Source organism: Coturnix japonica, chromosome 1 (assembly GCF_001577835.2).
Source record: "Coturnix japonica isolate 7356 chromosome 1, Coturnix japonica 2.1, whole genome shotgun sequence".
NCBI classification, from domain to species: domain Eukaryota; kingdom Metazoa; phylum Chordata; class Aves; order Galliformes; family Phasianidae; genus Coturnix; species Coturnix japonica.
Genome location: NC_029516.1, coordinates 54855137 through 54876474, shown reverse-complemented (window position 1 = coordinate 54876474; position 21338 = coordinate 54855137). Strand labels below are relative to the sequence as shown.

The following is a 21338-nucleotide window of genomic DNA, read 5'->3' as shown; positions in this document are numbered from 1 at the left end:
ACAGTAGATTACATAGTTTTATTATATGTAATTCATTGTTTCTTTTTTTTTTTTTTTTTAAAGCTTTACTGAGCAGGAAGTTTGTACTTGATTTACCTGCGAAGGTGAGTGCTCTTCAAGCTCACAGCATCCTTTGTAGGCTCTCTGAATGGTTATTAAATTTACTTTCAGACCATGGGGCACAGATCTGATCTCAATCACAATAAGGTGTTATTAAGTGGAAGTAATTTCTACATTATGGTTATCACTAGTAAGACTACAGTAGAGAAGCATTTAAGTTGAAGCAGGGCAATTTTCTCATGTAAACGAGGTGTTTGTCTTTCTGTGTTCTGTGCTTTTTTTTGGGGGGGGGTGGGGGGGGTTGATTATAGTATTATATTAGCTCTTGTCATTATAAAAGTGATCTGTTTATGTGCTTCCCACTGCAATAGAAATTGGAGAGTTTTCTTTATTTTCATGTCAGTCCTTAAAGTATTTTTCTCCAAGTCCTTGTATGGGATACAAAGCAGCATTGCTTCACTCAGGTCCATAGAGCTGTGCAATATTTGCTCATTGACGATTTGGTTTCTTATTCCTGACATGGTTGCTGCTGGTTTCCAGGTGGTATGGAAAAGTGGGCTTCCCAGATAATTTCAGGGAAATAGAAACAGAACAAATGCAAGAAAATCTGATGTGAAATGATGACTAGTATTAATATTTCACTTTCATAAGTGTATATATATATTTTAGTATATACCCTTTAAGTATATATATAATTTTATTTTATTTTCTGCTTGATTATTTTGGTTTCTCATCTATATTTCTTCTCTCATGCTGCCCAGTGCTTCACCTGTCCAAATGCTTTGGTGTGGTATTTGCTTTACAGAAGTTATCTGCATGTAATTGCTGGGATTCTAATGAGTAGCTCTAATTGCCTCCCTAGTGGATTCTTCTCTGTAGGATCTTTCCTTAACCTTTTGGTACTGCCTTGTGACTTGGAAACCTGAATGCTACTGTTGGGCTTTGGTGGTGCCTGTGGAGATGCTGTAACAACTGCTGCGATAGGGAGAGGGCAAAGATGTCTCCTGTGGTCACATTACTTTTGCAGCTTAGGTGGTATTTTAAAATTTGTAAGCTCTGGCAGGCCTCTCTTTCCCAGCCGCTGATGTAGATGCAAGTACACTTACTGTTCACCAGCCATGTATGCAACAACATACTTCTGCTTTTCACAGTTCTGATCTACAGCTCACCCATCTGTTAGCAATGGCTGTCTGCTGTCATCAGTAGTACTGACCTATTATGCTCACCTTGAGACTGGCAGAAATCTATACTAAATTACATTTAAATCCTTGGTGGAGCAGCATCTAAGCATGCTCTCCTTAATATTTTATAACTTATCTATCTGTCCAGTGACCTCAAAATCTCTGTGGCTTGTTCCCAACTTTTGATCGAGATGTTCTGTACTACATCAGGAACATCACTGGAAGGGCAGCAATGATGTCTCTTCAGTAAGACTGTATTTAAAATATCTTTATCTTGCTTTCCACCCGTCTTTGCACTCTGTTATTCTGTGAAAACTATCTTTATAAACTGGCATAACAGCTGGTGATTTTTTGAATGCTGGGAAAGTAACCATGAGTAACTGGTTGTCCTACTCTTAAATAGAGCATTGTATTCATATTTATAACATATGTTGGTCTAATTAGATCTTCTAAAGTAATTTATTTTTTCATACTGAGAAAAGGTCAGATTTTTCTCTTCTGAGTTCATTTGTTGCACAGTAAGCTTGCAGAAGCTAGTCTGGCCTGGCACCTTCTGTACCTTTCAGCTACAAAAAACATGCAGGATATCTTGGGATGGTTACTGTCCAAATAAATCACTTTTGTGATAGAGGCAAAAATATGGTATGCTATTTCTGCACCTTACTGTCATTTTGGTGTCAGGCTTATGTAATAAAATCAGCTTTCAAGAAAACTTCAATGTAATGTTATTTCAGAGGAGTCAGATAATTTTTTTTCTTTTAATAGCACTATATGTGAAGAGAGGGATGATCCAAGCAAAGATGAACAAGTCCCTTTCTCCTGCTGATTTTAATCTAGCAGGAGTTGCTTCTGGCTGAGACTACTGCCATTTGTCAGTTTTAAAATGCGGATACATTTCCCACAGAGACCAGATCTTACAGGATACATATGTTTATAGCATGCAGGAGGAAAAAATAAGGCTAAAGATGGACTGGTTGAATTGGATGGTTTAATCTACTTTCTCATTGCCACAAGTGTTAGTTCTGTGCTGAGTATGAGACGCTGCAGGGTGAAAGTGTGCAAGATGTTTGTGCAGTTGATTCTTCTTACTCTGCTAATTTGATGGTAAGGGATACTAATCTCCTCTGCTGTTATTTGTATGTCTTAAATGCTTGCTGGTAGAAGGAAGCCTCAGAAGCTAGTCTTTTATCTTTCATAAACAGGCATTATTTTCCTTTGATCCTATGGTGGTCTTATTTAGTGATTTCATTTCAAATTCCTCTGCAAATGATTCCAACAAATTATGCTTTAATACAGGAGCTAAGAGCATGACATTGCAAGTCCCCTTTGCACTGTCTAAACCTTTCAGATTAAAAAAAGTCCAAGTAGCATGGCATGGCCCAGATCTCTCACAGGTGTGGGAGTATTGCAGTCACAAAGCTGCTGTCAAGACACAGAATCAGAGAATCATTTCAGTTGGAAGGGACTCTTAAAGGTCATCTAGTCCAACTCCTCTGCAATGAATAGGGACATCTACAGCTAGATCAGGGTGCTCAGAGCCTGGTCCAGCCTGACCGTGTTTCCAAGGACTTGACATCTAAAATTTACCTGACCCTGAGGAGTAACATCAATTTACTGTGCCTTTTCCTCAGGATGCATAGGCAGGACCCAGTACTTCAGTTGCCAAAAAAGAAATTAGAGGAAAATAAATCTTCTCCTCCCTGCTGTTCACTTGATATGTGCATTTGACAGTCCTTTGTATTGTCTCTCTTAGCTTGCATATCTACAACTGGTGAGTCAACAGGGAGGAAGAAAAACCCCATATGTATATTTTAACAGAATTTAGATGAGAAAAAGAGAGAAACTGCTTAAAGGGCAAATAATGAGGAAAAAATGAGCATTTCTGAAATTGGTTCCAAAACATAAAAAGACTCCAGTTACAGCATCTTGATAATTAAATCCAGCAGAACTGCTAATCAGAACTGAAGACCTCCACTTTCTTTTCAATCACGAAGATCATTTCTCTAGCTGGTGTAACATCTGTACTCCTGTGCCACAGCACTACCTCAAAAGCTTACCTAATTGAAGACTGCAAGCTGACCTGGGTATGGCTCTGTGATGGCTGTCCCTTGGAATCAGGAGGGATTGCAGCAGCTTCCTTCCTGTTTTGACAGTACCTGGACCCTCACCATGGCACCCTTTTCAGTGTCCTTGGCATGCGGCAGGCAGCAGACCCTCAATACAATTCCAGTGAGATTTGTAACATTACATGACACAAAGTATGTTTTCTTAATCCGATGTGAAATGCTCCTCTGGGCGAAAATGCTAAACTTCAGCGTGAAGATATTGATTTGTGAATGGCTACACACAACTGCGAAGCTGATTATCACAAATAAGCTTGAAACATAAATATTTTTGGTAGGCAACTCATGTTTTATTCAGGGATATATGAGCATGAATTAATGTTATATAAACATGCTGAGTATCCTGAGGTTAATGCCTCTCTGACTCAAAGCATTTTCTGCTTCTTTTCTAGTGTATAAGTTTATTCTTGTGTGACATCAAGTGGACTTTTTTTCTTCTCATTTTGGAATTGACAGTTGAATATTGGTGGTGGGATGCTCAGAAAGGTGGTGGCTTATTATGGATAATTTTTGCTACTCAGATTCTTCATTCCTTGCCTAGGCTGAAGCACATAAACTGAAAATGAGGGGTTTTTGGCCTGTGTGAAGACTTGAAGAGCTGAACAGCTATCCCTTAGTTTCCAAATCTTTCATCCTAAAATTTATTAATGATAGGTTAAACCACTTGATTGAATTGCTTGAACTTGGGATAAGTCCCTGAAGGAACAGGATGCTACATAGACTTGCAGGGGGATCTTCACTTGCTTTTTGGTTGTTGTTGTTTTTAAAAATACTTACATCATCTCTATTTTGCCCCAAACACAATTGGAAGCAGTGGGTACATGTCTGGTTCTGTGGGACTTAGGCTGAGGCATGCACAGCATGCCAGAGGAAATGGGAGAAAGCCAAGAACATAAAGGTGCAGGTTCATGGTAGCACTTGTCTAGTCCGATAGCCCTTCCAGGATTTAAGGGCTCATTGTCTCAGGTTCTTCAAAACAGAAGGTTTTCTAGGGACAGTGGTTCTGGCGTTGAACTGTGTACGGTCTTAGTTCTGAGGAACGAGAAAGAAAGAGGTGCTTGTTGAATCTATTTTGTCTTTGTTTTTATTTTTTCATATAGTCCTGCAGAGGGAATATGGAGGTCAAAAGCTTTGTCATATCTCAGTCACTGCCTTTCTTTCTTCAAGAGAAAATATAATTTGCTTTTTGAGTGATAGTCTTGCTTTTTATCTGACTTTCTCAAATATCACTCTAATGAAAAGTAAATGTAGATCTTTATTTTGTCTCCACAAACGATTCAGGCAAAGTCTGAACTTCCCTTCGCCACTTGGTTATCTGGACAGATATCCTTTCTGTAAAAACTGTATTTGGAATTCAAAAGTCTAACTTGCTTTTCAAAATAGAGACTATTTTTTGTCTTGTATGCTTTCAAAATCTTTTGTTATAAATACCACTATTCTGGATTGTTTGAAAGCTTGCTTTTGTTCTGGATTATTCAGTCAGTTATTTGGTCTGTCTTGGAAGATGGTTTGATTCCTGTATAAATATTTGGTCACAAAATTCCTTTCGCATAAAATATTCCTTTATTTAATCTACTGTCTGAAAAACTTGATGACTTTTTTTTTTTTGCTTGACTAGTGAGTATGGATCTTTATCTATTTCTGTTGTTGTCTGCACACTCAGAAAATGATAATCTTAATTTCAACCCATGAATCTCTTGTATTTACTAAATGGATGCTTGTAAATAGGTAACATAGTGAAGAGTAGTGAGAATTGAATTTCAGATTATTTCCTTTCTCAAGGCAAACAGTCTACACAGAAACAAAAAACAAAACAAAAAGCCACAAAAGGAAAAGGCACAATGATTCAGAGACATGAAAATAGAGTAAAAAAATTTTAAAAAAATCATATTTGTATGAACTGTCTAGCTTGCAGTACAAAACTGCAAGACACACATTTGATTTGTAGAAAAGGAGAAAGTCAGAATATTTTATTGCATAGTTTGTGTGAGGCCATACAGTTCTTGAGTCATAATGACATTTCAGCTTGTGTAAATAACATATGTCTGCAGAAGATCCTGGTCTGATAGAGAAATTACCTTAAATTAGTTGATTTTTAAAGCAGTATGATACCATCTGAGAGGCAAGAAAACATTTTCAAGACTGATGTTAAAAGATGAGAAATAAAACTCTATTGCTTTTTAAAATGTACTATTTCAAACTGCTGAGGATTTGATGCTATTCCTCCCTGTCTTGTGGTGTTCTCCTCACTTCTTCATTATTTTTCACATGAAATGAATACCATTTGGTATCACCAAGAAGGACCCTTCAATCTTATTCTCCTTCGTTTGGCAGAATGATCTCATAGGCTATCTGTACCACTTTCAAAAATCAGTATGTATGATTTTAACATATTGTAGGAAAAATAAATAACATGATCATACCATAATCACATCCATTCAATTTGCTCATCATTTTGCATCTATACTTGAACTACAGAACACAGGTCCTGGAGTATACTATGAGTTTGTCTAAATCCAATTCATTTTCATGAAAATACTTCACACTCAGACTTCCTTTGCTTTTTCAAATAAAAACATATCAATCTTCTGTGAATCTGATGGCCATTCTATGATGCAGCTGGAAATCATTTATACTCGGATTTCCCTAGAGCATTTCTCATTGTTTACTTGGAAAGATAGTGATTAAATGTTATTATCCCAGTTTGAAGATTCTGGCGTCAGTTGAGCAAATGTGATATTCCAGGTTTGTGTATGTGTCTTTATCCTAACGTAACCTCACCCAAAGGGTTTTGATCCAAATGCTTAATGATTTTTAGATCAAGGTTTATGGGTGCCTTCTATTCTGTAGAAGTATCATACAAAAGCTGAAGTTTGTAGAATAGGTTTTGATTCTCTGAATAAAATGTGAGAACTCAAACAATAGTAATTTTAAGGAAGATTGTGTGGAAAACACTTAGGGTGGAAATTACAAACAAACTGAACCAGCAGAGGAGACTGGGCACAGCTTCTCAGTAGGAGTAAGAAAGGAAACAATGGGACTAATTTGCGATGGGTCTTGTTAGCTTTGTGAGTGCAAACATATGATACGTTTGCCTGCAACAACCTGGAAGGTTGTTACGTTTTTACAACCTGGAAGGTCTTTCCCAGACCTGGCATTTATAGCTGGGGAAACTAAAGGCTAAAAAACTCCCTCCTTAATCAAATTGTTTTTTAATGCAGTAAAAATAAGGCAAAGTAATTTAGTTAAAGAAAGCATTTTTTCCTTCTTTGACCTTTCCTGGGCTCCTTTCTTAGTCTCTCTAGGTGAATTAACAGAGATAAAGGGCACTCATCATCTTTGTTAGATCACCACCTGTATCGCTTTTGTTTTTCCTTTCCTCTTCACAAAAACTAAAGTTGACATTTCTGTTACTACAAGGAGTTCTCCAAGGACTTTGATGTTTTTGCTATAATAGAAATGATGGTATTTGTAGATATTTCAGAAACAACACATTTAAACAAAACCTTTTGAAGGACTTTGGTCCTAAAATCTAGTCATCTTCTATTGTAAGCGCCCTTGATATTTAATCCGATTTGAAAAGAAATCTGAAGAATAATTTAAGAGCAAAAGAAGACCAAGAAACTGGTGATAATCCATTGATATAAATAAACCTGAGCTCTGATAGGAGCTCAGAGAACTCTACACGACTTGGTTCCATTCTTTCTTGAATATCTGCTTAATTACCTGACTGGATCCAGGGCACCTTAAGTTTCCTCATTGTAGGTTAGAAGTGTGTGGGGGACCCAGGGCCTGGCTGATGAAGGTGCATAGGAAAAAAGTCATTTCAAGGCAATATCGACTTCAAAGTGATTTATAGATTCAGATCAAAATATTGGTCCCCTTGGCAAGTCCTAATAAGAAATGGTATAGTCTCAATAACTTCTAAGAAGACAGGCTCAATATAAGACAAGATTAAAAGAACTGAGGAATTTAACATAACTCCAGATTTAATTAAGTCCATAATTTACTTTTCAGACAGTAGAATATTATGCTTAATATATGCCTACTAGCAAAGCTGAGAAGAGAATAGAAAAATTAATATGGTGGAGAACTTTGGCTGGCATTTGCACTGTTCTGACTTGTGCTGTATTGACAGTAATCTGAGCTCCAAGTATAACTGCAGGGCAGTGTCGTATTCCATGATTGCATTTAGAAAGCCTACCAACATATTAATAATACAGTGAAGGTATGTCACTTTTAACACAGCCTGTTTCATCATCTGTTTGGTTCTTTTGGGACAAGAAAGTAACCTGCCACTTCTGGACCCACAGTACCTTTTAAAGAAGTATGCCATTGTGTTAATGCTACAGGAATGGATATGTTTACTCAGAAAACACAACACAGCATGGCAGAGGCTCTTTGTTATCTTGACCAAACTTTCTGGAGGTCTCTTGCACCTTTTGTTCTGCCTGTTTATTTCCATTCACAGGATTCCTCTGTATTACTTGTATCTCCAGTTAATCAACTAGTTTATTCAAAAATGATGATGAAGTCTAGATGTCCCTCTTTGGTCAAATCAAAGCTGGATATAGTGTTTTATTTGATAATTTGAGCACTCTTACTTGGAGAGTTGACATACAGAAGTCATGTCTCAGCACTGGGATTGCTGTTTGAAATCATTAATTAGATAATTAATGGAAATTTATTTCATTGTCACTAAGTTGGTCTCTTGTGGACAAGAGCACTCCTGTTGGGTGTGTGAGAGCTGGGCATAAGGCTGAAAGCAGAGCTGCTCAGAGCCACAGTGTTTTACAGACATACTGTTTTCAGTGTAGTTTTTGCTGCTGGACTGTGTGGCGAGGGCGGAAAGATCCTTTCAACAACTAAAGGGTGTCTATGAGCAAGAAGGGGACAGACACTTTAGCAGAGTCTTTTGTGATAGAAAAGGGGAAATTGTTTCAAACTAAAAGAGAGGAGATTTAGAGTGGATATAAGGAAGAAGTTTTTTATGATAAGGGTGGTGAGGCACTGGCACAGATTGCCTAGAGAGGCAGTGGGTGCCTGCATTCCTGGAGGTGCTCAAAGCCATGCTGGATGGGTCTCTGAACAGCCTGATCTAGCTGTTCATTTCAGGGTAGTTGGACTAGTTGGCCTTTAAAGGTCCCTTCCAACTCAGCTGATTCATTGATTCTATGTTCTGTTGGAGGAGCTGATGCTGGATGGCTGGGAAGCTACCAACATCTCTGTTTTTCCCTGGGCAGCAAGCAATCAGTGATGAGCAGAAGCAGGTTTTTCATGAGTCCATTTCTCCTGAGTACTAATTGAATTTCCTACATCAGTGTTCACCACCAAGGATGCCTGAGTGTCCTATCCACGTGGAGAAACCTGATGAAAATGGAGGTTAATGTAAGAGGCTAAAGAATACATTGGCAAAGGGGCCAATAACTAATCAATAGGATTTCATTTTGCTAAGCATTTTGAAGGGATGCAACCAATAAATAGCTGAGAGAACTTTATAACCTCTCTTAAATCACATCCAGTCCAAAAGGCGATGAAATGTCCACATAAGGCCTACAGGGTACTGCTGTGGTAACCCAGCAGTAAGTTTCAGTCTCTGATAGAAACAGGTATGGCTGCTGCTAAGATATAGGATAATAAATATACGGTTGAATATGATGTTGTGGAAGAGAGCTGGCACTGCTTTCCTCAGGGAAGACAGAATTCATGAGTCCCACAGAAATTGCAGGCAGAAGCACAAGGCTGCATTCGGACTGAGGGAGCACATACACAGCTCCTATTGAGATGGGGAAAAGATTTCTGGAGCAGAAAGTAGATCCGGGAGGGGTGATCTTCATGTGCTCAACTAACAACTGAAATGTATCATGGCAGGGTTTTTAGTGGGGTGGGAGTCTACCTCTGAGGACCTGCAGATCTGTGGTGGCAGCAGTGTTGCTCAGCACACTGAGCCTGACAGAGAGAAAAGTGTGAGGAGTTCAAGCTTGCTGTTGCTCTCTGTGCTCATTTGGGGTGGGCACAGGCTGATGGAAAGTTAGCAGAAAGATCTCATGATGCTGAATGACACAAATTGCAGTTGAAATGTGAGATCGACAAAGGCAAAATAATACACTTGAGCTATGGAAAGGCTAAAAGTTTCTACCTCATATTAGTGTTTAGCGCTAAGGAAAAGAGATCTATGGATGACCGAGTACTATGAAATGATTACTTTGGTGCTCACAGTGATCATAACAGATGGGAAAGGCTGAAAATATGAAGGAAAAAGAGAACAAAAAGTACACTGATACCACTGAATAGACCTTTAGTGTGGACAGAATTTGAAAATTTGTTCGTGTTCTGGCAATCCTATCTTCTCAAGATGTAACTGAGCTTGAAAAGGTCAACAAAGATGGGCCAATTTCAGCATGAGCAAAAGCCTAAATGGTCTAGGGTGCTTCCCAGTGGGAGAAGACAAAAAGAATGAATGAAGGGGTATCAGAACAGAGATTCATAAAATCATAGAAGGTGTAGAAGAGCAGATTTTTACTCATTGTTCCTCACAATATGACACTCCAATTAAATGATCAAACAGAATTTTTGAAACTGACAGAAGGAAGTATTTTGCACTGCCCATAATTAAATTAAATTGTGGAGCTCATTACATAGGCTGCTGTGGAGACCGAGAGTATAAATGGGTTTAGGGAAGGACCAGCGCATTCCTAGAGTAAAGAGCCATTACAGACTATTAAGCCCAAAGGTCTGGAAGCAGTCTCCAGCTCAGGAAGTCCTCAGACTACTGATTACTGGAAACTGGGACTGGAATATGTCAGGGGAAAAGATCGCTCAAGTAGTGCCAGTGCTTCTCTAAACACCATGCTACTGGCTATTGTCAGAAAAGAAATCTAAGAGCAGAGAGATTTTTTTTTCTTTCTGGAAAAAGAAAAATTCTTATTTTTTCTTTCTTCTTATTATTTATTTGTTTGGAGGTGTCTTCTCTTATATATAGTGTAAATGTAAAAGATTTGGAAAGTGGAATTGAATCCTTTGCCTTGTGGTCGCTGCAAAGGAGAGCACTGCATGCCTTGAAGGCAAACTAGGAGCAGCAGGTAGCCAGAATGTTGTGCAGTCAGAAGAGATGCATGTGGAGCACTGAAATAATACCAGAACTCAGCCAGTATGTTTTGTTCATGACTTCCAAAAGCACCAAAATGCAGGAGTGAAAACCACCTCCAACAAACTCTGGCACTTACAAATTATGCATACACAGTGCAGGCCTTGTGCAGGAATTTCCACATTGTGGTTGGCTGACCTGAGAGCTTACAGACATGGGATTTGTCTATGCTGAATATTTAAGAAAAACAGATCTTTTACACTTAACCAGTATTGTGCAAATGACTGGCTTTTTTCCAGGTAAATATAGAAGTTAACTTCAACTGAGATGGCCTAGCCATAGGACCAGAATACCAGTCCCTGCATTTTTCTGATTTCTCAGTCTTCCAGCTGGGACTCTACTTTTGCCTCTGTGAAAAGGAGGATAACGCCAGCATGGAAACACAACACCACCAACCTCAGTGACAATTAAAACGCTTAATCTGTTAACCATGTGAAGTGCTAATATGCTCTTTATTTTGTAACTATTATTATTTTTTTTAAACCCTCAGATGACTACTACTGACTGATTGTCTTTTGTGGTTTCGAGGATTCAGGCATAACTACTCAGTCTAAGCCACTCAATAAGCAAAATTCTTTTATGCCCAAGGACAAGGAAAAGGTTCAATAAAGCCAAATCCTGGGATATAAACTCAAATCTCCCCTCGTCAAATATGTATCCTTTGATCTAATAAAGTGTGTTATGTCTTGCTTTGACTTTTTAGCAAAATGAGAACGTAATGTGGGTGGGTTTTTTTTGCTTTCTTTCTTCTTTTCTTTTGATGCATTTGTTATACTTGACAAGCCTAAATGGCAGATTCCTTTTGGTTTCCAAGATGGCCAGCTTCTGTGTTGGAGTTTCTCCAACTAGCTATGAATTTAGTATCAGATATTTTTGTCCTATGTATGTAATAACATACAAGTGTATGTGCACCTATACTTATTCACAGTGGTCATGTGTTAGATGGATTGATAATTCCATCTACTACAAATTACTGTTACCTGATTTGCAAAAGTAATGAAGAAAATATAGATTATGGTAGGACACAGAATTTCCTTGCTGTTGTGTATAATCAACAAATATAGAGTGGCATTGCTAGAAAGATTATCATGGTGGAAAGAGCTAATTGAAAGTAAATGAAAATGCTCATCTGTGTCCTAGGCTCAGAGAAAAACTCCAAAATGAGCAACCTCCGGAAAGAGATCCTTCTGCAGTGGCAATCAGCCCCTAAATGGGGTCTTGAAGAGGTGTACCCAGGCTCCACCCCTTCTGGTCACACAGCTGAATTGCCTTCACCTGTGCTCCCATGGCTTACTCAGTGTTTACCTCAGATGATCAGTGAGAGGTTTAGGCTGTGATTCCGTAGTCCCCATACACTGTTGATTATAGTGTTTATTTTTTTATCTGAGTTTAGAAGCAGAGTGGTGTGCCCCCCTTAGGAAAACTGTGGACTTAATTGTCTAAAGACTCATGAAGGCACAGATTCACTTTTTCTGGCTGTTTCTCATCAGATGAATAGGGATTCCTTTCAAGTTTATGGGAAAGGCTGCCTATTGGGGCTGTGCTTTCATTCATTCACTCAGCACAGTAGAAAGGAAATTACTAGGAAGGCTTACTGAAAGCCTCTCATGTTACCTTTCAATTGGAAAAGTGCCAGATAGTATACTGTGCTAGTTAGGTTAATATGAGATAGTCTCTTGGATACTCAGCATCTGCTCTGTTATCAGATTCATTCTACTTTCCCTTTCCCCTATTTTTCCCTCTATCTTCTGCATTAAGCTTATTAGAAAGTCATGTGCTTGCTGTTAGTGTAACTTCTTTATTTGTGGGAAAGGCTTCTGTAGTGAACATGGTGTTCTGACACTGTCTTTTTGTCCCCAAGTGAAGTTCTGACAAGAAACTGTGTAGGTGTGGGCATTTCTAGCTTGCCTTCAGGTTTAAGTGTTATTTCTGACTGGTTCATGCTATTTTGTGATCCCTGCAATCATTAAGGTTTTTGTGCTGAAACAAACCTTGAAAAAAGGCATTTTCATGCCTGTTTTGTGGGCTTTCCAGCCAAAGCCCTAAATCTAACCTGGCACATAAAGGAATGGCTGACTGTTTTTCCATATCTCTGCCAAGCATCCCCTAAAAGACTCCCTGACCTCTGCTTGCCTTTAAAGAGAATGTGGGCCACGTGTTATGTTCTGCTACAGGAGGCTTGCATGTCTGTAATTCTGACTTGAAAGAGTATCCAAGGCTTGATGCTTTGATGTCTGTAGCCATTAATTAGGCATATTTACCTTCTATGTGTGCTGAATTTGCTTTCCAGCTGGGAGCCTTGTCCTCAGACTGGGTCAGATAAATTTATTCCTGGAATATTCATTGCAATATTTGCTTTATTAAATTTGTGTAGTGGATTGATGCAGCCTTACTGGCTGTATTGTTTGGCAAGTAATAGGCTTTAAGCAGAGTTTGGTGAACATGTTGTTATTTTTCATCAACAAAGATTAATTTCAAACACCTATTTAGCCACTTTTGCTTGAGTAATTTGTACAAATTGGAAGCTATCTTCTTCTATTATGAGGGCAGGACTAAGTAGTGAGTGACGTAAGGTGGAAAATGGGATACAGCTCCATCTTCACCAGAACAAATGGTCATGTTATAAATATGGTTAGGAAGAAGAATGTACTGTTGTGTTTAGTAATAAACAATAATCAAATAAGCAAATCAACATGGAATTAGGCTGCCGAATATTGGACAATTTACAGAAAGAATGTCAATGTTTGAAAATACACTTTTATAGTTTCTTGTGTTTCTTTAAGGCTTTTAGGCTTTTGTCTCGTCCTTGAGAAGACCTGTTAGATTATATTCTGCTAAAATACCTGACTGAAATTGTGGCTAAATTGCTCCATCTTGATACATTGCCAAGGAGCAAAAGTCTTTTCATTGGGCGCTTTTCTTCTAATGGGTTTTATTCAAATGTAAAATATCTTGGAAAAGTATTTTAATGTCAATGTCTAGCCTGTTTTAAGTGGAAAGGGGGCACTGGATGCTCAGAGGCTGTTAAAGTGCTCAGTTGTTTGTTCTACCCACAGAAAAGAGAATTTAAGACATTCTAATTCAGCCCACTCCATTTTTCTGCATGTATATTATGAGCAGTGAGCAATACATGTCCTTTACAGTGGACATGTATTACGCCGTGTTTTTTCGGGGCAATGAAATGATTTATTTAGCATATGGCTGACCTGGATTGTCATTACTGGCTCAATTGACCTTTATTGCCATGAGACAGTGGTAAGACTGGAAGATGCTATAAATAGCTGTTGCACTGTGGGAGTGACATCACAAAAATGTACTTTACAGACTGTCATTTCACTACGTGGGAGTTGAGTGCATTGGGCAATACAAAAGGAGTATATCTCTCCTTGATGTATTTTTGTTGTTAGTCTTTTTTTTTTTTTTTTTTTTTTTTCTTGTTTGGAATTATTGCAGCTGAAGCTATAAGATTGTTTTGGCCACTGTCATCTGGTGCAAAAATAGATGGTGCAATAGTGCTATGAAATTTTATGAAGCCTACCATCTAAGAGAAACTGAGCTTCGTATCACCAGTGTGTTGTGCTTCCATCTAATGACTTGCTATTCAAGGCTGATATCGTAATACTGAATGCAGCTGGGGAAACAGTTTGGTGGAAATGAACTTAGTCCTTGTGGAACTCTAGTCTAGTGATGCTGGTCAGCATCTGTGGGCAATCTTTACACATATCTGTGTAAAGAATGACTTTGGACCAAAAAAATAGAATTTAAATATAAGGGGAAAGCAGCTGCAATACCTTGAGGGCATGCTGATATTGACAAAAAGGATGTGTCCCAGTGTCATATTTTATGTAGTTTGATGCTGAATGGAAGACTTCTCCCAGCCTGCAAAGTAAAATCCACCCCACTTCCCCCCCCTTTTTTTTGGTATAAACTCATATTTCATTCCTCTAGTAAAAGCTATTTGGAACTACATGCTAATTCATTCAGCAGGATCTGCTAGTATGTAAAGAATAAGTGTAATAATTGAAGATTTCACTGAAACTGGCAAACAGATCCATATGCAGCCCACTGTGTTAGATGTTTCAGCTTAGCGTCACTTGAGTAACTGATCTTCATTAAGCAGTAATTTTCAGTGATCACATTACTTTATTTTTTTTTTACCCTAAACTGTTTTAGCAGGAGATGGCACTCAGGCACCTTTTAACCCAAACTGAAATTAGATGCTATTCTGCCTCTTCTGACTTCTGGAAAAGGGTGGGGTGGATGATAATATTGGATAATTATATTGAATATACCCTCAATTTATCTATTTTTTGTCTTTTCAATTTGCAGGAAAGCAATCTCCAGGTCAGGCCTCCAGCACTTGGCTCCTGTGCATTCCCTCAACATTGCAGTCTCCAATGGACCTGTGAAGGAACCAAGGGCAGCCTTAGAGTGGACTGTAGGTGTTTGTTTCTATGGCAATGTATCTCTGGCTAGTGCTCCCTCCAACCTTAAAACATTAGACGTAGCACTGCTGTCAGTATTAGTGCTGGTCATTAGCAATTCGCTTCCATTATGAAATCAAGCAGAAGGCAGAGACATGATAATGAGCAATGACTTGAGCAGCACTGGACAGAGCTGTTTAGACGTTCCAGTCTTGGGAACTGTCTGGCTACATTTGCTCACTGGCTTCTTGACAAGGACTGCTATCCATTGGTGATTCGATGTTAGTGTAGCAGGATTTTGTAGTTTTGATTTATGCACCAAAATTTAAGGCTGAGCATTCATGATGGGTTGGCTGGATCTGTAGGAGCAGCAGTAGAAATCTTTGGTCACAATGCTTTGCAAGCATGGCAGAACTTCTGGGTCCAAGCTGGGCTGGAGACACAAAGCATCTGTTTCTTTCCCAGTCTTGCTTTTCCTACTTCTGTTTCTGGACCAGTTCAGAAGGGGCCGGTTATGCACTGTCTGCACCACCTAATGTAGTTATGTGTTAGTGCATGTCAAGAAATTGATGCTTAAGCCAGCAGGTGGGGAAAAAAATGTCCCATTTAAAGCAAAGTATGCAGTGGATTTTACACTGTGCTCTCAGTAAGGAGCTGGCATTCAGCCAGTAGCTACCCATCTGTCCTTTGGATAAAGACAATTTCTGTTTTGATGAGTATGGCTTATAGTTCATCTCAGATAGCTTTTATACCAAGATTGAATGGCTTTCTAGATGTTGTACAGCTGTAACATTCAAAGTTTAATGGGATAAAATTTTACAGGCTGCATTGCAAGAAGCTAGTTTGGATTCAGTCTGATTTTACAGTATAGCAAAGAAGAGTGTGTTAGAATGAGTTTGAAAGCATGCATAGAGGAGCTTGAGTTGAGAATATCTTGATCTTTAAGTGCAGGAAATTTGGGTCCTGATTCAGCAAGGTATTAAAACTCATGCCTGCTTTCAGTGATCTGGGAGAAAGGAGCAGGATGTGAGTGGAAGACATCAGAGGTTGAAGGAACCAGGACTGGCCAGCTGTAGTAACTGATGAATGCAGGGGGGAACAGGATTTCTGCAGGTTAGAGATTAAGCACAAGTAAAAGAGATAGTAGAGAAGGGATCTGGAGGTGTGAAGAAGATAAAATGGATCAAAGTTTATAATGGGTAGTGAATGTCAATTAAAAAAATTAACTGGTAAGTTTTAAAAACTGATATTTGTTTTCAGGTGTATATTTGGTAGAATGAGTGTTTTCTTACATTAAGATGTATTAGAGCCAGAGAGGAGGTCTTTGTAGGGAGTCACTGGAAGGTAGATTTAATCAGAACATGTTGCATCTCCATCTGTGTAATCCTTCAGTATTTCCAAGATGGTTCTCCAAGGACCCATAATGAGAGACCTTTCCAAAGTCTGATGAAATTTCCAAATTTCCAATGAACTGAAGCTGTCAGTTGAACTTACAGTAGGAAATGCAGAAGAAATCTGTCCTTGTTGCCTTCACAGTAGTAACTGGAAAGAATTTCCTGGCTATATTCTCCATTTTTGGTAACTCTTTGCAGATGATTCTTCATAATCAGATGGCCTTGTGAACAGGACACTGATTCAGGGAATGAGATTTCTGTTTCTTGCCCTGTCACTGACCTTGTGAGTGAGCCCAGATTAATTGTTTTGCCTTTCAGTACACCAGCCTATTTAGCTGTGGAATGGAGGTGATAATTCTGAAGTTTTTAAGACTCTTTACATAAGAAAATACATATTTTAGTGTTGTGATTACTGTCTGTCATCCCTGATGCTTATTTTCTCTTACTTGCAAATAGTCAATTTCGTCATATTTTCTACATCTAATTCAAGTTAGCTTGTAGCTAATTTAGTAATATTTATTCACAGCAGAATCATACTCAATATATTTGTTTTGAAAATATTTGAGACTGATCTGTTCTTTAAGTTCTGTTAAAGCACAACTGAGTTATCTGGATGCAAGCTGAGTGTTCTTCAAAGGAGAAATATTGTAATTTTGAACAAAGAATTATACATATAAAAACCCCTGAAACTTTTAGGTCTCAAAAAATAAAACAAACAAACATCAAAGCTTTGTGATAGTAGAAGTTCAAAATTGTAGTATTAGTAATACGTGATCACAACTTATAAAATAAATTGGTTGCAAGTATCTATTACAGAGAGTGGTGAGGTGCTGGAACAGGTGGCCCAGGGAGGTTGTGGATGCTACATCCCTGGAGGTGTTCAAGGTTAGATGAGGCCCTGGGCAACCTGGTCTAGTACCAGATCTGGAGGTTGGTGACCCTGCCTGTGGCAGGGAGGTTGGAACTTGATGATCCTTGGGGTCCCTTCCAAACCAAGCCATTCTGTGATTCTATTCGGTTGCATGGGACATTTTAACACAAAAACCTTTGTTCTTTCTACTAAATAGTAGAAGCTTTCAGACTGAGATCACTTTGGGATCACAGAGACATGTTGTAATAGCACATGCAGCTGGAGTTTCACAGTGCATAGATGAAGACTTTTTAGGTAAGGTGAGGCTAGGATATTGAGAAGGGGAAGTTTTCCTTCAGTGTAAGAGCAGCAAGCATGCTTGAAAATCTGCTGTGGGATGGATGATAAGACTGTAAAGAGCTTGTGGGTCAGGATTAGAGGGCAAACCAACACGGGTGATGTTGTTGTTGCCCGCTACAGTTGTTATGTTTAGGAAGTAGATGATGAGATCTTCAGACAACTGGAAGAAGCCTCATGTTTGAAGGCCAGGGTCCTCATGTGCAACTTAAACCAGTTTGATGTTTACAGGAAGAACAGCAGGGCAGAAGAAATCCAGGAGGTTTCTGTGATACGCTGATGATAACTTTGCGATGCAAGTGATTGAGGAACTTGATGAAAGAAGGTGCTGTTCTGGACCTTGTATTACAAACAAGAACGAACTTGTAGGAACTGTGAAAATCATTGGCAGCCTTGCCTACAGTGACCATGAGATGGTGAAGTTCAGGATCCTGAGAAGAGGAAACAAAGCAAATGGCAGGATCAGAGTCCTGTACTTCACAGAATCACAGAATGACCCGGGTTGGAAGGGACCTCAAGGATCATGTAGTTCCAACCCCCCAATTTTTTATTTATTTTTTTTTTTGGGGGGGGGGGATTTACTTCAGTGAAACAGACTTTGGTTTGTTCAAGAATCTGTTTGGAAAAAAAAATAATGTGTATGACTGAACAGAAGCTCCATGCATACTTCTAAAACTTCTGAAATTTTGTGTGTGGATGACTTCTGAAACACTGTGTTCAGGCTCTGTAATTCTACATTGCCACTATTTCTTTTTAATGAATGCTGGGGAACTAATGATCTTTCCAGAGAGAACTAAAGAGAAAAAAGAGGGCTGTCATATTCCAAAATGGTGTCCATTTGTATGTTTTCAGAGGTATAGAGGTTTCAGTGATATTACAGAAAGTGCTCTTCCTAAAATATTTTTTTTCAATTGTTCTCAAAAGGACTGAAACTAAGCTGTTGTCAGCCAAAGAAATGTTTCACGGCAGTGTAGGGAATCATCATCTCAGTTGGTAGCATCTAGATGTTGCTTATCCATGAAGACAAACGTTGTTCTGTTTCTGTGTACAGATGATTTTTTTAGATGACAGTAACAACAATCTCGAAAGCTTAGCAAAGAATATAGGGATGGGCAGTGGATGAAGGGATGTGGGAAAGCCTGGTGGGAGTGTGGAAATGAGAATGGCAGAAAATAACTAGAAAATGTAACAAACATAGGTCTAAAAGTTGAACATCTCTCTCTCTCTTTTGAAAAAAAAAAACAAAACTAATTATGCAGTATTGCGTTTCTGTGATTTTATTTATTTTTTTTGGCCTTGTGTTCATTACACTCACGATAATTAAAGAAAAGGTGATTTTTGTGTGAAGAATTTTCTCAAAATGTGCACATTTTGTAGTTAAATTCAATATTTATGCAGTAAAATCAGTGTTTAGGATATTATTTATAACATGAACATTACAGACTCTGGAATTTTAGAGTTCAGGGTAAAATATAAGCAAAACATAATAGACAGGCTTTCAGGGAAAAGTCAACCAAACAAACTTCTTTCTGCTCAGTAGTGATCTTGAAAAAGAGGAGGCTAAAGCTAATAATTTTTGCTTACAAATATGTTTAATTAAATTTGTGTTGATGAACACTAATTATATATTAATCATAACTTTATCACCCAAATGTGTACTTGTAAGAAGACTCATCTCTCTCACTGTGGTATTAACAAAGGGAAAAAAGCCTTCCTAATTGTTCAATTTAGAAATCTAATGTTTTGGGTTTTTTTTTTTTTTGGCAAAATGCTAGTCATGACAGGAGCAGATAAGAGCTCTACTCTTCCTATTACAAGTGGTGTTACAGATCTTTAAAACTGAGCATTTGGGAGAACTGGCTTATTTGTTTGGCTGAATGTCCATGGCTTCTTAATATGGTAAACTGAATTACTTTCTGTGCGTTGCCTTTAAACTGTAGTGACTACAGCTTGAAGAATAGCAAGATGTGGAGTTACCTGAAAAATGGTCTGTTATCTAACCATGCTTGGGCACCTAAAAGATGAAATCTGGTTGATTTAGTAAAATGTGCACAGAAAGTTATGATCAGGCACGTGTATATGTAGTGCATGTGTAGTTTCATTGTTCCCAAACTCCCAGTTTGTTATTTCCTATTTATCTTTCACTTTGGCATGGGGGGAGGGAAGGGGGATTGTGTGTTCTTTGCTTCATATTTAAGGAATATATGTGATACAGAAGTTATTTTTGTCTGTTAGTATGGTGGTAACAGATCAGGAGTAATTATCGGGAAGACCATACTGACTGTATCTGCCAGGAGATCACTGCTGCTCCGCTTCGAGGAGCAGGGCTCTTTCTTGTCACAGGGCATTAAGTGCTCACTTGCAAGGGCTGGAAAGTTAGGCAAGAATTCATAGTTCCCTGTTCCCCAGGCTGAAAAATATTAGGCCGTGGTCACTCCTCTTTTATCCAAGACAATGGGCAGTACTCTACACAGTGAGTCAAAAACAAAGCACATCACCTAAGAGAATGCTTTGGTGTATCAGCTGAGCTCTTCTAATAGTGAATTGGTACCAAACACACTGACCCTATGTTACCCATCTTTTACCCATCACTCCTTGTTTCAGATCCAGCCTTTGTGTGCTCTGTGCTGATGGGGTAAGACATTTTGTCTGAATGGTTTGGTAAAAAAAAAAAATATCAGTGGTGGTTTTTTGTTGTTGTTTGTTTTTCCAGCAGTTGAACTCATTTTTGTATCAGTATTTCACAGCCACCAGATCTGGCATGGGGGAAGCAGCATGAGTGTGAGACTGGAGTTTGAGAGGTCGGGGACAGAAAGAGGGTGGCTGCCCCTTTAGCTGTCATTTGCTTTTAAACCTGCCATAATGGCATCAAGAACAAAATATGCTAAGCTTGCGTATTATTTATGAGAAGGTTCTTGAACTCGAATCTGTTGTGGAAAAGTCTCTGTCAGAATCTGCAAGTGCTGATGTAGACTTTAATGTGTTTGAGTTCTGCTTTAAACAAGAGCTCATATTAGAGGTAGTCCCAGTGACCCCTGTCAGCTGTGTGTTGGCAGGTGGAATACCCTTTTGTCCAGCACTTTGTGGAGTACTGCCTGTAATTTTTTTTTACTGGAAATACTGATTTGCTGAAGTCAAACTGCTCCATATAAATGTATTGAATGTTGTCATATCCTCCTATTATAAGTCAATGAAAAATTGAACTTGAAAAAGGTCAAAGCATTTTCCTTTAACTATGCTGTTTTGATTTTCATTAGCAGTAACAAAATGTCTGATCATATAAATGACACTGCGCTGTAAAATTCAAAACAGCGGAGCTCAAATAATTCCTTCTGATACTGTTGGGACAAAGTAATTGACAGCCAAAGCTTTTGGTGGTAGGGTGTTACTCTGTGGGGAATCTCTTTGCTGTAATTCAGGATGAAAGAAGATTTTTGAAATGCCATTTTGCTGGAATTGAGATGGTAAATTTCCTCACAGTGTTGTGAAATTGCTTGTGGCACTGGATATCTGGAGTTCTGCTACTTCTACTAGGTCAGGTTATTTACATTTTTATTATCTAGTCTTGCCTGAACTCCCTCATAGTATGAACTAAAGAGGTCATCCCTGTAGACTACTTATTTTATTTATACTGTGTTGGAAAATGAGGCATGAATCTATCATAGAACATGGAGCAGTGGAGAACAAACTCAATCAGTCTAAACTGGGTTATGGAAATAGACCACTTTATCTGTAGAATTCCTAGATGGTAAGTTATATGTGTGTGGATTGAAGGGGTATTTAATCTATTTTTTTGGATGGA

The 21338-nt window shown here is 38.5% G+C and overlaps 1 protein-coding gene across 6 annotated transcripts in view; it reads left to right on the top strand.

Annotated features, from left to right (window-relative positions):
- Positions 1–21338, top strand: part of DGKI (diacylglycerol kinase iota) — a 199526-nt gene that overhangs the window by 60210 nt on the left and 117978 nt on the right. For all 6 annotated transcript variants that reach the window (XM_032445600.1, XM_032445592.1, XM_015866633.2 and 3 more), the window contains exon 2: positions 14841–14949. The gene's annotated coding sequence lies outside the window, so the exon portion shown is untranslated. The remainder of the gene's footprint in view (positions 1–14840; positions 14950–21338) is intronic.